This window comes from Salvia miltiorrhiza, chromosome 8, assembly GCF_028751815.1.
Source record: "Salvia miltiorrhiza cultivar Shanhuang (shh) chromosome 8, IMPLAD_Smil_shh, whole genome shotgun sequence".
In the NCBI taxonomy this organism is placed as follows: Eukaryota; Viridiplantae; Streptophyta; class Magnoliopsida; order Lamiales; family Lamiaceae; genus Salvia; species Salvia miltiorrhiza.
Window position 1 is genome coordinate 35,562,746 of NC_080394.1, and position 15,133 is coordinate 35,577,878.

Below are 15,133 nucleotides of genomic sequence, written 5' to 3' on the forward strand. Positions count from 1 at the left end.
CACACGGAAATACTTTTCCAAACTTGGTAAGTCTTGATTAATGGCTGCAAAAAGTACCTCTATTCTAAAACCTCCGCTTTCTTCCATTGAGAATATTCTAGAGCTTCTCAAACTTGGAGTCTGCCACCTAATTTAATGCAATCCCTAAACATCTTCTCTATGCGTAATAAGATAGGCTCAACCTTACTCAACAATCTTCCTCTACATGATCTTAATGTAGTAATTCTAGTACTTAGTGTTCCTTCACATAGCGCTTGAAATGCAACCATATAATTTGAAGCACTCTTCCGTATCATTGCAAAAGACCTTCTGAATCATCACGCATTCAATAAGGAAATAGCTTTTGCTCCTCTGAGCATCTTTACAGGGTATGTGTCACCATACGTAATGCTAAGTCATGGAATGACCTTAGTCAATGCTCTCATTCCGGCCGGCTACTAAACTAAATGCCTAATCCAAAACGTTCTAACTGAGGTGATGTCCTTGATAGGTTAAGGTATATATACTTATCTTGAGTATATCCTTAGGGTCTCATTAGAATCTTAATTCATTTGTTTCAGCATCGATCCATTGTCGGCGCTTCTAGCTATTATTAAACTCTGAACCATCTTTGAGAACTTTTCTCGTCTTACACACTTGCGTAGACTTTTATGATCAATCATAATGGTTGGTAACTGCTAGTACCCATATCGCATCTCGTATTTCCAATCCGTAGTAGGTGATCGTAATCAATAGGTATTCTCAGTCATGTCCTCATCTAATACGATAGGTACTGTAAGTAGAATGGTTTTGAATATCTAAAACTATAAGCTGATAGCTTTAATCGTAGTATTATAACATCATACACAAAGTGTTATGACTCTATGTGAGTCTAACTCTGAGGTTCAAACATTACTCACGAAGGTTCTCATCATGCAATTGAAGGAATATTAAACTGAATTAATACTCTAATGCCCGATGATCGTTTCTTGGATTATTATTAATTTATCATACAACGATTAAATCCTAACATGCTCCTATGAATTTAACAGCTGCACATAGGTGTTAGGAAAACTTACTTGAGAATCGGATGCACAAGTTGTTGATGATCGTGTCGAAAGAATCTGACTCCAGCTCTGATCTTCTCGACTGTATCCCGCTCAATTCCCAACGTTGGATGGACAACGAGCTATGGAAATTCCCAAGACAGAATGCTCACCCACGTTTCCTGTGCCCCGCTCTGCTCTCAAAAACCCTAATTTTTATTAGTGTGTTTCCCTGAGAGCTGACAACTGTATTTAATAGAGAATTAAATACGTATGGGGCGCTTATTTAGTGTGGGGGGCGATTTCTGGCTCTTCTAGGGCTAGGAGACATTGGGCCAGCCCAGGGACCAGATACAAGGAATAAAGATGGGCCTCAAATAAATTAATTTATCTATGGTCAGCCCAGACCATAATTAATTTATAAATATCAGTTCATTCCACTAGAGAACCGATACTGACTTACCCCTTTATTGCCGGTGATGAGTCGGGGCTTGTATTTAGACTTATTAAATCTCCGTATTTAAAATATCCGACATCCATTAATTAATTAGAGCTCTGACAGCTTAAATTAATTAATCTCTTAATAATTCCTTAAGCAGTACCACTCAAACTTTATTATTACGCCTGAACTTAATCAACCTGCAGGGTTTAGCGTAATAAACCTTATTGAGCTCCTTAAGGGGATGTCATTATCCTATACCGGATGCGGGTACTAATACAGATAATTAAATATCATATATTAACCGCTATCACCCAAGATACAGAGTACTCGAGTTAGTATATAACTTTCACCCATAGTAAGTCAAAGTGATATACGAATTAACATATATATCTGAATACTTATTAGTATTAAGATCTTATAAGTCACCGAGATCTTGATTCTTCACTTAAGTCAGATAGAAGAATACATCTCAAACTGTGGTCCTATCAATACGTAATGACGTACCAGTATAGACAAGTAGCCAAGACAAACTACTTCCATCTATACTGCAGCATAAACCAACAACTTGTCCTAGAGTTATTTCGGCTGTGATCATATTATATCTCTTAAGGTTATTCCAATTATATGGTCTTCTGTGATCTACAACACACCATATAATCTACTCATACAGAGATAAAGAACATACATATGCAATCATGAACACAATCAGATAGGAGATAAGAATAGTGAAAACAGGAATCATTGTATACAAGCATAAAGTTCTTGCTTTCAGTATACAAATCCAACAGCAATAACGGGTGATAATTGAGGGGTTTGAAATGAGGCTTAGCTCATTACACAACTGCAAGCTAATTACATAAGTCACACTCGTCGCTATGAGCAATGTCTCAAGTAAGTTCTTATCGGATAATGCAATAGTTGGTTCGGTATTCTGTCACGTGTGAACATCCCGAACAAGGAACTATGCCCATGTCACCGACTCATGTGTGACACTCTTCTTTTCATCTCATTGCATCTCTTCTCATTAAATTCTCGCATCTCTTGAAGTGGTATTTGATTTTTTTTTTTTTCCTCTTTCTGGGCTCCTCACTATAGCTATAGTGAGATATAACAGAGTTTCTAGTCTCTACTGTTCTTCTCGTAACAGTGATCATGCATTCTTAATGCATCTAAGTTCATTGAGATATCTAATCAATCAAAAAATATAAAACTTGAGTGTAAGCATCAGTACATTCGCATGAAACGTGAACTTTTCAACGTTTGAAAATCATTACCATTTTCTTTCTTGTTGAGCATGACGATGTGATGAAGTGCTGAGCTCTTGTCGACCGACACTTTTATATTAATATCCAAACTAAGGCTAATAGATAACTCTTGGGTTCAGAGCAAACGAACTGCTCTGATACCATTATGTCACGACCGGACTTAATTAAGGATAATTAAGCCGGGAAACCATGACTAAGGGAGGGAGATTAGAAGCGGGGATAGAAAGGGGTAAAATATAATGAAGGATCGAACTTAATCATTGACAGTAAAGGGGACATTTATAATATAACTTATGTTTAGCCACAAAGATTCAAATAACTAGTAAGTTCAGATGAATCCGACTTAATTCAAAAGGCTTATTTCTTAAGAATACGCAGCGGAAATTATAATCTGATTACATGTATGAAGACATGTATCCAAGAGTTTATTCAATCAACTTATGACAAAAGCTCCGCTCCTCACTTCATCTTCATCAACCAATGCTCAACCTGCACATTTAGAAATACATGCAGGGTTGAGTACAAAAATACTCAGTGGACACGTATGCCTAAGTAAACATATAAACATGCTACGTGAAACTGTAAATTGTCATGCCATCATAAACAGTACAGCAAGGGAGTTTTAGCTAAATAGGCCCAAGCTTACTAAATTCATTTGTGATTCTTAAAGTTCGTCTGATCAGACTAAGTTCTCTTGTAATCTATCATATCTGAAGCTGTGTGCCGGAGAGGTGGCCACCTCTCACGAACACTTGACCGGCCAACCCGCTAGATGACTCACGGTCACTGGTGTACACTAGCCCTGGCAGGATAGCTATCAACTGCTCAGGACCCAAATTCGATTGCATCATTGGCAAAGCCAAAGAAGATAGATATCATACTAAAACTGAAACATTTTATGGCAAAACAATACTTGAAATAACTTTAACTCAAAGATTTTGTCATTAAATAACTTGCTTGAACGTAACATTTAAACTCATTTGATATATATGAAAGTAGTGCCCACCTGGTAGTGGAGACTCACGACTAAGCCTTAAACTCTTGCGTTCAACCTTGATTCGGAAAAGAAATAACGTAAGGTCTTAGTCCGAGGAAATTCTAAAATAAATGAGGATGCGTAATGTAATTATGCATGGCTCATATTCTTTTTTATTAACCAATTAACCCAACTAGGTTCTGTCCCATGAAGCCAAGTAATTAACTACATTGATTCGTTCTCATTAGGGTGTTCTAAACTGTCAGTAAAACATAATAATCCCCCTTTGCGTAAGCAAGGAAAGAAAATAATAAAGATTTAAACACCCTATGTTCTCCTCTCTCTCTCTCTCTCTCTCTCTCTCTCTCTCTCTCTCTCTCTCGCGGTCTGCTCTGCTTCTTCGCTTTCTGCTCTGGAGGTCAGCTCTGGCCTCTAAGTCAGCTCTGGCTGAGTTAGCTCTGTGGCGAAGTGATTCCTCTGTGAGGAACGATTCCTCTGGTGAAAGTGATTCCTCTGGCAAAGTGATTCCTCTGGCGAGGACCGATTCCTCTGGTGAAATGATTCGTCTGGCGAAGCGATTCCTTTGGCGAGGTGATTCCTCTGGCGAAGAACGACTTCTCTGGCGAAGTGATTCCTCTGGCGAGGAATGACTTCTCTAGCGAGACCATTTCTCTGGTCTGGCATTTTCTCCGCTCTGCTCTGGTCATTCCTCTGGCCATTCCTCTGCTCTGGCCATTCCTCTGGCCATTCCTCTGCTATGGCCATTTCTCCGGTCTGGGAAGAGCGACGGGGACTCCAGTTTCCAAAACCAGAATTTTCCGTCCTTATCTCGCCTCGATTCTCACTCGTATACAGACCTTAATCTCTACCTATGTGAGCATGCTGTGATTATTCACGTTCGTCTACGTTTAAAGCTAAAGTTCTCATCGTTCATCAAGGTTCAAGTTGTAGGTTCCACAAAAACGTGACTTAACATGCTTTTTGTTTATTCGTTTACAACCCATAAAACATGATTTCTGTGAGTGTGATTCATGCCGATTGGAGTAGCAACAGGGGTCGAAGGTTACCTTGATATATCGCGTGCTTTGGTCGGGTAAAGAACGATGGTTTCTCTCTCGCTTTTTCGAGCGTCGAGGTGCAAACTTGTTCAAGTCGGCAGCAAGAATCTCGCTCTACTCCCCTTCGTGCAAGGCGTCGAGAGAGATGAAACTTCTTGCTGTTGCTGCTTAAAAATTCTAAGTGTTGAAAGGAGAAAGGGGTGGCTCAAGGGTTGAAGAGTGAATTTATACAAGGAGCTTGGTTGGTGTGCGCTTGAGTGCCGAAGGCCATTGGTGGCAGTACTGCATGGCGTGGGATGGGGTGCAGCAGGTGAGGTGATGGGAGGCCTTTCGGCTGCCCAGCCAATGGGAAGAGCTGTTGCTGCAGCTTGCGTGGGAGGCCTTTCGGCTGCCCAGCCAATGGGAAGAGCTGTTGCTGCAGCTCCTTTTCCACCTCTTCTTTTCTCCCTTATTTCCTTCTTTTCCTTAATCATGGCGTTGGCAGGTGGCGGGATAGGGTGGCGTGGGTGGTGATGTGATCTAAGAGAAAGATCTAAGTAAAATCCTTCAGTGTTGGTTTCTATGTATTAGAAATACTGGTTTCGCGTTTCTGCTAAAATCGATAAGTGCTAAATTAAATCCGTAGATTTAATTCGTTCGTCATTCTAATTCTTAAATTAAATCCGTAGATTTAATTATCTTCAAAGCCGGAAATAATTCACGACTTAAGTAACAACATGAAAAAAAAAACTCCATCTTGATAAATAACACAACTTTGCTAAGTTGGTTATAACTTTGAATAATAATTATTCATCGACTCAAAGATCCTCGTCGCGGTCTTAAACACGCGAAGGTAAATAAATGCATACTGCTAGTGTAGTGACTTTGTTTCCAAAATACGAATTTCAGAAACATAGTTGAAAACATAAGGTACTTCATTTACTGGCAGATAGATAATTAAACACGCAATACTGGAATTAAAAACTGATAAAAGAACGGGTTGTTACAAAATTCGAAATCCATATTTCTGTAAAAATCATCAAAGTACGAGCAAGATAAAATAATTTAAGCACAAAACAATCATCAAACACTCAATTTCCCATAAACATTGACATCATAAGAACATTAAAAATCATGAAAAAATGAGTGTTATCAGGGGCCGGGTTTCCAGATTGCGTTGGGGCGATGGTTAGGTCGGAGCTCCATTCGCTTTTCCCGCCCCCAATCTTTCCTTTGTTTGCGGTCTCGTAGACAGTCACTCATTTTTCTTTTCGGGATTTTTTCCGAAAAGGTTTTTGACGAGGTCTGGCCCTCAGTTTGCTTCTTGTGCTCTCGAGGGTTTTTTAAATTTTTCTAATTTTTAATAAAATTTCAATTAAGCACTTATATGATGCAAATTCAAATTAAGATTAGACATGCTAAACACATGCATGCTGCATGCATATTAAACATCAAGTATCATACGTATAACTCCAAATACATTAGTAGTTGAAATGAGTTGAAACATGCATATATGAATTTCAATTATTATGATTCTTTTTCTTTCCGTGGATGACCAAAATATTCTACTTCCTCCAATCATGATAAGTGTGTTTTCTCCATTATTTTAATGTTCATAATAAATATGGTATTTCTATTTTAATACACATATTTTTATATTTTCAATATTATTCACACTTAATATTTTCGAAAGACTCGTCTAAATCATTTATCAATTGCTTAATAATAAACAACTGTGATGAATCATTTTTTTCATTTTATACAAATCTCTCAAAATATATCATTTATTAAATCCCATGCCTCTCAAATTATTTTTTCTATTTTATACATATCTCTCAAAATATAGTATCATTTATTAAACCCCATGCCGCCTCTCAAATTATACCATATTTTGGTGGACCATCAGTCAGTAGAGTGTTAGGTTGTATGCATGATGCTAATTCCCGAGCTATATATTTTAATTTGTACATGAAAAGCAGTTGGATGCTTCTAGTATATATCAGTGTGAACTACAAATTAAAATCCTCGACGATAATGACAAAAGACTCATTGCGTAATCATGTGAATAGATTGAATCTCACACATACTATATGAACACGAGAGATTGAACGAATCACTTTCTGATTACATGAATAATAAAAGAATTAATATAAGTTAAAAGTAGTACGTAAGAAAGGATCTTACTTTGATTCATAACAATAGCTTATGTGAATTTATTAATCAAATCAAATTCTCAATTCAAATTTCATATTAGCATAATTTAATTTATAAAAGGACTATAATTATATACATGTCATATATATAATGTGAGAGTTTTTAAAAAATTGTATCATGCACATAAGAGTTTTCCAAATTTGTGGATTAATATTTCTTTCTGTAAATTTCTTTGTCATAGCCCTACTTTCTCTTATAGAAGGAACCGACTACTGCTATGCAAACATGTGTGTACTAAGTCTAGGTAAACATAGAGCCTAGTCTACAAACTAAACGAGACCGCCGTCCAACCGCGGTTGAGCACGGCTAAGACTACGCTCATTTTCTTTTTTGTCTGTCCACAAGATTATGCGTAATCTATTTCTAATTAATCAGAATCGATTATTAATTTCTTATTTTTATGATTATTTTCAATGCTTATTTACAATTTTATCATATGGTTCATCATTATTTCTCCACTCTACTCACAAAAGTTAACTTATTTCTTTATTCACAATACACTCACATAACATTTATACTATTTAAACTAAATTATTTGCAATTGCTGTTTTGTTTTCGTTTATTTTATATCTCATATACATAATCTATAAATCATGGCAAAGTCGCTGCATAAATTGTTTGAATTTTGTTGACGTTGTAGATATGAACCACATATCTAACAATATACCACCACAGGAAAATATGTGAATAATTGATCAGAAATTCAAGTTATTAAGGGGCATTTACTTTGAAGGATTAGCCTTGATAGATAAAATAGTAAGACTAATTGTTTATTTACTTTGATGGATTGAAACTTTGGGATATTCCAAGGTCCTTGATAATTTTTATCATTCAAGCTACTTTTGCTTGATTCGTATCCCATTAAAAGGGTGGGATTAGAGCAATCCTACTCTTGATGATAAAAATACTCAATCATTCATTTTATCAATCATGCAAAATAAACGCCCCCTAAAAGTATAAATAAAAAAAGGGTTATAGTAATAAAAAAAAAAACAAAAACAAACAAACAAACAAATTTTGGTGAAAATTGTAATTTTCACACGAACTTTTAGTTAAGCCAAAAAATATATGAATTTTTATTTTAGGTGTAATTTTCACCTGAATTTGACTTTCAGTGAAATTAGAGCTTAGGCAGTCGGAAAAAAATCTCCCAAGCTTAATATCAAGGTCCCAAGGAAAAGAGGTCTATGATTCTAAGGCCAATCACAAATACCTTGATATTAAGCTTATGAGGTATTTTTCAACTGTCAACTAAGCTTTAATTTCATCGAAAGTCAAACTTTATGTGAAAATTACAATTAAAATGTAAGTTTATATATTTTTTAGCTTAATTCAAAATTCAGGTAAAAATTATAATTTTCACCAAAATTTATGTTTTTTTGGGGGGGTGTTAATTGCATATAATATCACGATCACGAACTTTGCCCGAAATCAATTTTCCCCACGATCTTTAAAATTTTCATTTTTTATCAAATATTTTGACATTTGTTCAATTTTTCCACGATTTTTTTTTCCGATGACTAAAAAAATGACATAACAGTGAAATGGATTTAATTTTACACGTAACACTAATGTGGAATATATATGAATTTTAAATTACACATATAATATTAAATCATACTAATAAAAATTCCTAATTTCTTTTAATTTCTCAGTTTTATCGGAGCTAAAGAAAATCAAAGATTGCTTTTGGTGCTAGAAAAAAACGATTGCTTTCCTTTCCACCACCTCTGTCGAAGGTTCCTCTCCAGACCAATGTGGAAGTCTTTGTGTAGAGGTCTTCCAAACCAGTGGCGCCGATTGCTTCGTGTTTCTAGTCTTCCAAACCAGTGCGCCGATTGCTGGCACCGATTGTTGGTGTCGGTGCTTCGCCAATTGGTGGCGCTGATTGCTGAAACGAGGGTTTTAATGTTTAAACTGAAACGTATCGTTTAATTTATCGGAATGGCGTGTGCCGGCAAGCCACATCAACGCCGCCGCCACATCGATTCCGATTTGAGGGTAAAAAAAATCGTAGGGAAATTGAACAAATATCAAAGTATTTGATAAAAAATGAAATTTTTAAAGATCGTGGAAAAAATGAATTTCGGGCAAACTTCGTGATATTATATGTAATTAACCTTTTTTTTGTCATAACCCCGATAAGAATCTATTACTGATCTTCTAGAAAACACTCCCCTCAAATCCGTTTGCCAATCCAACGTTGGAAAGTTTATGAGTTTTTACCATATAAGATTCTCGTCATAACCCGTGTTTAATTTATTAATTTTATTTTTTTCAAATATTATAAATACAGACTATATATTCATATTAATTAGGGTATTGTCGATTAATAGAAATTGAACCGGAGATTAAAAAATCATTTCTACAGAAATTATATCGAGAAACACTCATTTTTTATTTCCACCCACCAGGTGGAGACTTTCCATAGCCACCATTCAACCAGTAATCTCCGCCACCAAACCTGCAAAAACTATATGGATAAACTTCTAGTTTATTAAGTAAATGTCAAATCAGAAGTGTGAAATGCGAAAGCAGTAGTCAACTACTTAGTCTGAATATATATAGGTGAGAGTTAGAGTATAAATACTTTTTAACATATAAAATACGAATTAGTTAAAATATATATGAATTCTATGTAGAATACGTATGAATTTGTTGTATAACTGTATTAATTGTGAAAATTAATTTTTTTTGTTATCTATGATATTCAAACTCATGACCCATGAATTCATCCAATAAGGTCAATCATAGATCTTGATGATCTAAGGATTGAAAATAATTCATATTTTATATTTTAAGAAATATTTTTATTTTAGCCCATTTATATATATATATATATATATATATGTGTGTGTGTGTGTGTGCGCGTGCGCACTATTTTCATTCACAAAAATTATTGTGTAATTTGGTATATGAATTTTAATAAATGATTGAGAGTTGTGTCTAAGATGAATAAAAGTAACCAATTAAAATTGAGTGGGAGAATAAAATCCATCAAAATTGATATGTTAAATAATTGAGTATTTTGTAATTATTGAGTATAAATAAGATTTAAAATATAAATGATAATTTCTGAAAGAAAAATACTACTATAATTTTTTGATCGGACGAAAATGATAATAAAACTATAATTTTCTGTGACCCGGGTGAGTAGTTAATTACTTAAATTGTAAAGTATCAATTAGGTAACTAACGTGTTCTCCCTTGGTGAAAGGGAATAAAAAATAATCTCACACATACACACATATATATACATGATCAAATAAAAATTCCTTTTAATATAAAAAATTATTAATTATTGCACTTAATATAAAAAGTAATCAAACTTTCGTGGTCTCGAGTTCAATTGTTCAAAACTTATATAAGAGCGCAGTTATTTTCATATGATAAATACAATTACTTTATAAATTAAGTTTAACATCGTAATTTTTACTGGAAATCAAATTCTTACTATAATTCAACCATATAAATATATTATGAATGCAAGTAAAAAAAAATATGTAACTTATTTGATAATAGGAGAACACAGGGGGAAGTGAAATGCATAAATGAAGTTGTAGATAAGGTGCATCCTTTTGGGGTTCTAAAATATGGGCCACAATTATCGGACCAGTCCCGATTAAAATAATCCAATAATTCACTCATCAGGACCAATGGGCCCTGATGTTTTCCTTTATTTCGGCCCATGTAACTTGGCAAAATGTATCGAATTTACAGAGTTGGAAGAAATTTTTAACATTTAGATGTAGCTGAATTACTTTTCTTAACTAAAAAAAAAAATCTCGCCACTAACGAAAATAGTGTGTAAAGTAAATTTAAAAAGATACAAATGATATATACCCATTACGAAGAATAAAAGTTATAAAAATCCATCTTTTATGTAAAATAAATTATGCTCGTTTAAGATTGGGTTTTTTTACTCTCATGTCAAATATTAGTGCATTTTGCACTGATGCTCGACTTCTCGATTCATAATGATTGAGTATGTCGAGTGTTAGTGCATTTTCTAATAATACTAGTACATCCGCCTGTGCGATGCACGGTGAACATAATTCTGCATCAAAATTAAACGATATAGCGTGTGTATCGGTTAAGCGATTAGGGGTTAATGTCTAAAACCGAAGGTCTTGGGTTCGAGCCCCTGTGGCGCGACCTTTAAATTTCTTTATTTAATCATGTTAATTTATCAAAAATAAATAAATTAAATGATGTATCAAATAAATATTAAATATAGTTAGAATATAAGTAAATGCAATTTTTTTTCTTAAAAAATAAAATAATCTACATCAATTACTCAGTAAAGATCCTTAATTTTATTTTATAATTTTGAAAAGTATCATTTTTAAATTTCCATCTATTTGATGGAAAACTTTATTTTCTTCCTTAAAATTATAGAATAAACACATCATTCAACTTAAAAGAAACGAAGAAACAATAAAAAACAGTTTTCACATCACAATATATAGTTTTAAAACATAAGCTAATCATGCATAAAATTAATTTTTTCTAAGTTAGCTCATTACATATGTCATCTTATTAGAAAAGCTTCAATTGATAAGTAGGAAAATAAATTATATTATTAGAATTTATTAGAATACTAATAAAAGAGTTGAATAATTATTTGATACCAAATCAAAGATCTTGCATTCATCTTATATATAGAATATTTTTTTATAAATAAAATTTGATTTTTAAAAAAAATCATCAAAATATGAAAAAAAAAAAAAAAAAGAATATGAGAGAAAGAGAGAGTGAGAGAATAGAAAATTGAAGAAGGTGTATGATGAAAGAGAGGAGAGAGAGAGGAGAGAAGAGAAAGAAAATATATGGGATATGGGATTTGTTGAGTTTTATAAATACCATTTGATTGATTCTTTAATTACAATTTTGCCACAAACTGTGTTTTCATATAATAAATAGATTTGATCACTAATGCTCGAGCTATCGAGCATTAGTAATGATCGACAAATCAAGCATTAGTAATGATTGAACATGTCGAGTTTTGATGTATTTACTACTAATGCACGATTTGCAGAGGTTGAACATGTGGAGAATTAATGTATTTACCACAAATACACTAATACTCGACATACTCGACTCGCAGTGGTCAAGCATATCGAGAGCATTAATGCATTTACCACTAATGATTTACTTGCGTTGGTCAAGCATGTTGAGAAAATTCGTGATTTGAGAAAAAATTGCATTTAAGTAAGGGCAACTTTGTCTTGTTAAGCTCAAAATGAGTAGTTTTTATAGTTTTCTTTTATAATGGGTAATTTTTAATATTTATCTTTGGTTGTAAATTTATCATGAGAAAATGAAGAATAAAAAAAAATCAACCTTTAAATTTCTCATTTATTTTCCCTCATTTCCTACAAAATAGGATTTCACTCTTACTCGTTCCTCTTTTTCACTACAAAGGGGGATAATATTACAACTTCAATACTCTCAATCACAGATCCAGAGGGAAAGCTTTCCATGATCATTATGAAGTGCCCCAAAATTCTCACCCTCGACTTCCATGACAAACTTGTATCGATGATCTGATGCCTTGAAATTCATGCCTTTTTCGAAGTCCTTGGTGCTCTTGAAAAGCAATTTGGAAAATTGACACTCCTAAACTATAGAATCATAAGTTACGTCATTTAATCAAGATTTTCTTGTCAGCCTTGATCTATCCAAAACTGGGATGATCGGTAGATTTGTGGCCAAACATCCATTTATTACGAGGTATAGTATTGAAAAATGGCTTAAACCAACTTGTGAGTTTCTAAGATCACTTGGCCTAAGAGCATCCGCATTGGGATGGCTCATCCGTCAGATCGAGTTAGCCTCGACAAGGAGCCAGCCAATGCAAGATGGGGTGGCTCGAAGCCCGACTTAACTATAAGCGCTTGACTCATCTGCCTTTTATTAATGCGTGTGTGGAACACGCGTCTGATTTTAAAAAATAATTGAAAAAATCACCCCCCAATTAAAAAAAAAAAAAAAAACTACTTTAACCTCTTTTCCCCCCTCCCCCCTCTATAAATACCCCCTTTCTCCCCTTACACCATCATCATTTCCTCTATATTTTCATCTTCATTTATCATTTCATCAATCATTTTTTCACATAGCAAAATGACTTCGTTTTACTCTTCTTCTTTTTTTTCACGATCTTCGTCCGATGGGGAATCGGAGATAATAACGGAAATAGTTGTCAAGGCGCAAATGGTTGTCCAAGAAGTATGCATGAACCAAGCACCCAAAACAGCTCTCTTGACGAGGGGCTTTCAATATCGCGACCGTGAAGCTGCCATCGACGGCTTCTTCATTATTATTTCAACGTTGACCCTATGGACAACCCAACATTTTCCAGACGCCATTTTCGGATGCAGGAGTTTTTCATATCGTTGATGGTGTCCAACAAGTGGATTTACTCAATCCTCTTTTACTTGGTCTTTTCATTTCTCATCCGAAGTTTTTCTATCCCTCACTTCTCTTGCTCTTACACCTTGACTCCATAGCTCTATCTGTGAGAGAAGATCTGAATTTTGCAGAAAGATTTGTGACACTTCTTCAAAATGACAAAAACATCTCACTCTGTTTATCAGAAGATAGTTTGCTACGAGGCCTCTATCTCTCCAGAAGTACTGTTCAACCAGAATGACCACGACAAATTGAACGAGATCCTCACTCGTCATGCTTGGCTCAACTTCATTCATTCCTCGCCTCGATACTTCCTGCAAGACAAAGTGATCAAGGAATTTTATGACTCTCTTTCTGTAGATGCAGTGTTTGGCCTATACACTGAAAAGATTTCAGTCTTCACTATAGCAGACTTCTCAATCTCTGAGAAACACACCGTCAATGTCTCTCGAACTGTCAGGGAAATTTTTCATCTTCCCATCAACGGTCCTGCTCCCACCTTCTCCAACAAGGACACCAACAAGATCATTCTTTCACCTTTGAATGAAGACTCACCACCTGTGGTGAACAAAATCATGAGCATGTCTGTACTCCACCACATCTCAGAATTCTGGCAAAGATCATCAAGAGATGCTGGTTCAGCACATTGGGATCACCCGATCACATTTCTCGACCTCACAAAATAGTTCTTGCAGCACTACTGCAGTTGGGTCCTTTCAACTGGGAACAAGCTTATCTCACAGTTTTAGCCAAGGAGAAGAACGAAGCTCATTATTCAAGACACTTTCGACAAGGAAGCATAGTCTCTTCTATCATCCTTGACAGCACCAAAGACTTGCAATGCTTCTGGAAGGAAGTGATCAAAATAATTGATGCCACAAGTTTGTTTAAGAGATCTACTGACTCAATCCGTGCAACGCCTTCACCTTCCCTTGCCCCTCCTACATCATCAAGTGCAGTTCACTCTCCATCGACTGCAGGTGTTCATAGTTACACGTGTCTCTCTCTCAGGAAAACTTTGAGCAGCTCAACAGCACCAACTTCTCCCATTGCCACCACTTCAGTCGAACCAATCCCTCACACACCTTCAACTGAAGTTTCACCAAAACTTTTCCCTGAGAAATCCCCAACTCAATCTCATGTGTCACTAATTGAGGAATCTCTCCCTCCTTTTAAAGGGTTCTTTCAGCACTGCGCTGAAACTTTCTCAGAGAAGGTCTCTTATTTCAATCCCGATGCTCCCTCATCTTCGAAGTCGTCTTAGCCTGTGAATCTTAGAAACTATTTCCTAAGTCTTGCCCAACACAGACTCAGTGTCTATCTTTCTGCCCTTAGTGCTGAAAAGCATCCAGACGCATTTCAAGACATTGTTCAATATCTCTTCTATACCTTCATCAAGACTGCTCCCTGACCTCAATTTCAAGAACTCGATGTTATCTTGACTGACTCAGAGATGGACTCAATTGAGTCTAGTGTGTTATCACAATTTAGCATCACAAACTTGTGGGATGCCTTCCATGATATGATGTTTACTATTCAACACTACCTACTTACCCATGGCCTGATCAACAAAGTTCCTCAGAATAAGGAAACCATGGAGGATGTGCATCCACCTTCACCAGCAACTGATGCCACGAGAACTGAGAAAAGAACAGAGGAAGCCCATGAAACCGAGACACAATCAACTGATGCATTGGAGCATCCAAGTGAAATGAAGCTTCAAGCTCAAAAAATGGAGCTAATATACCTCAAAGCCAAATTTC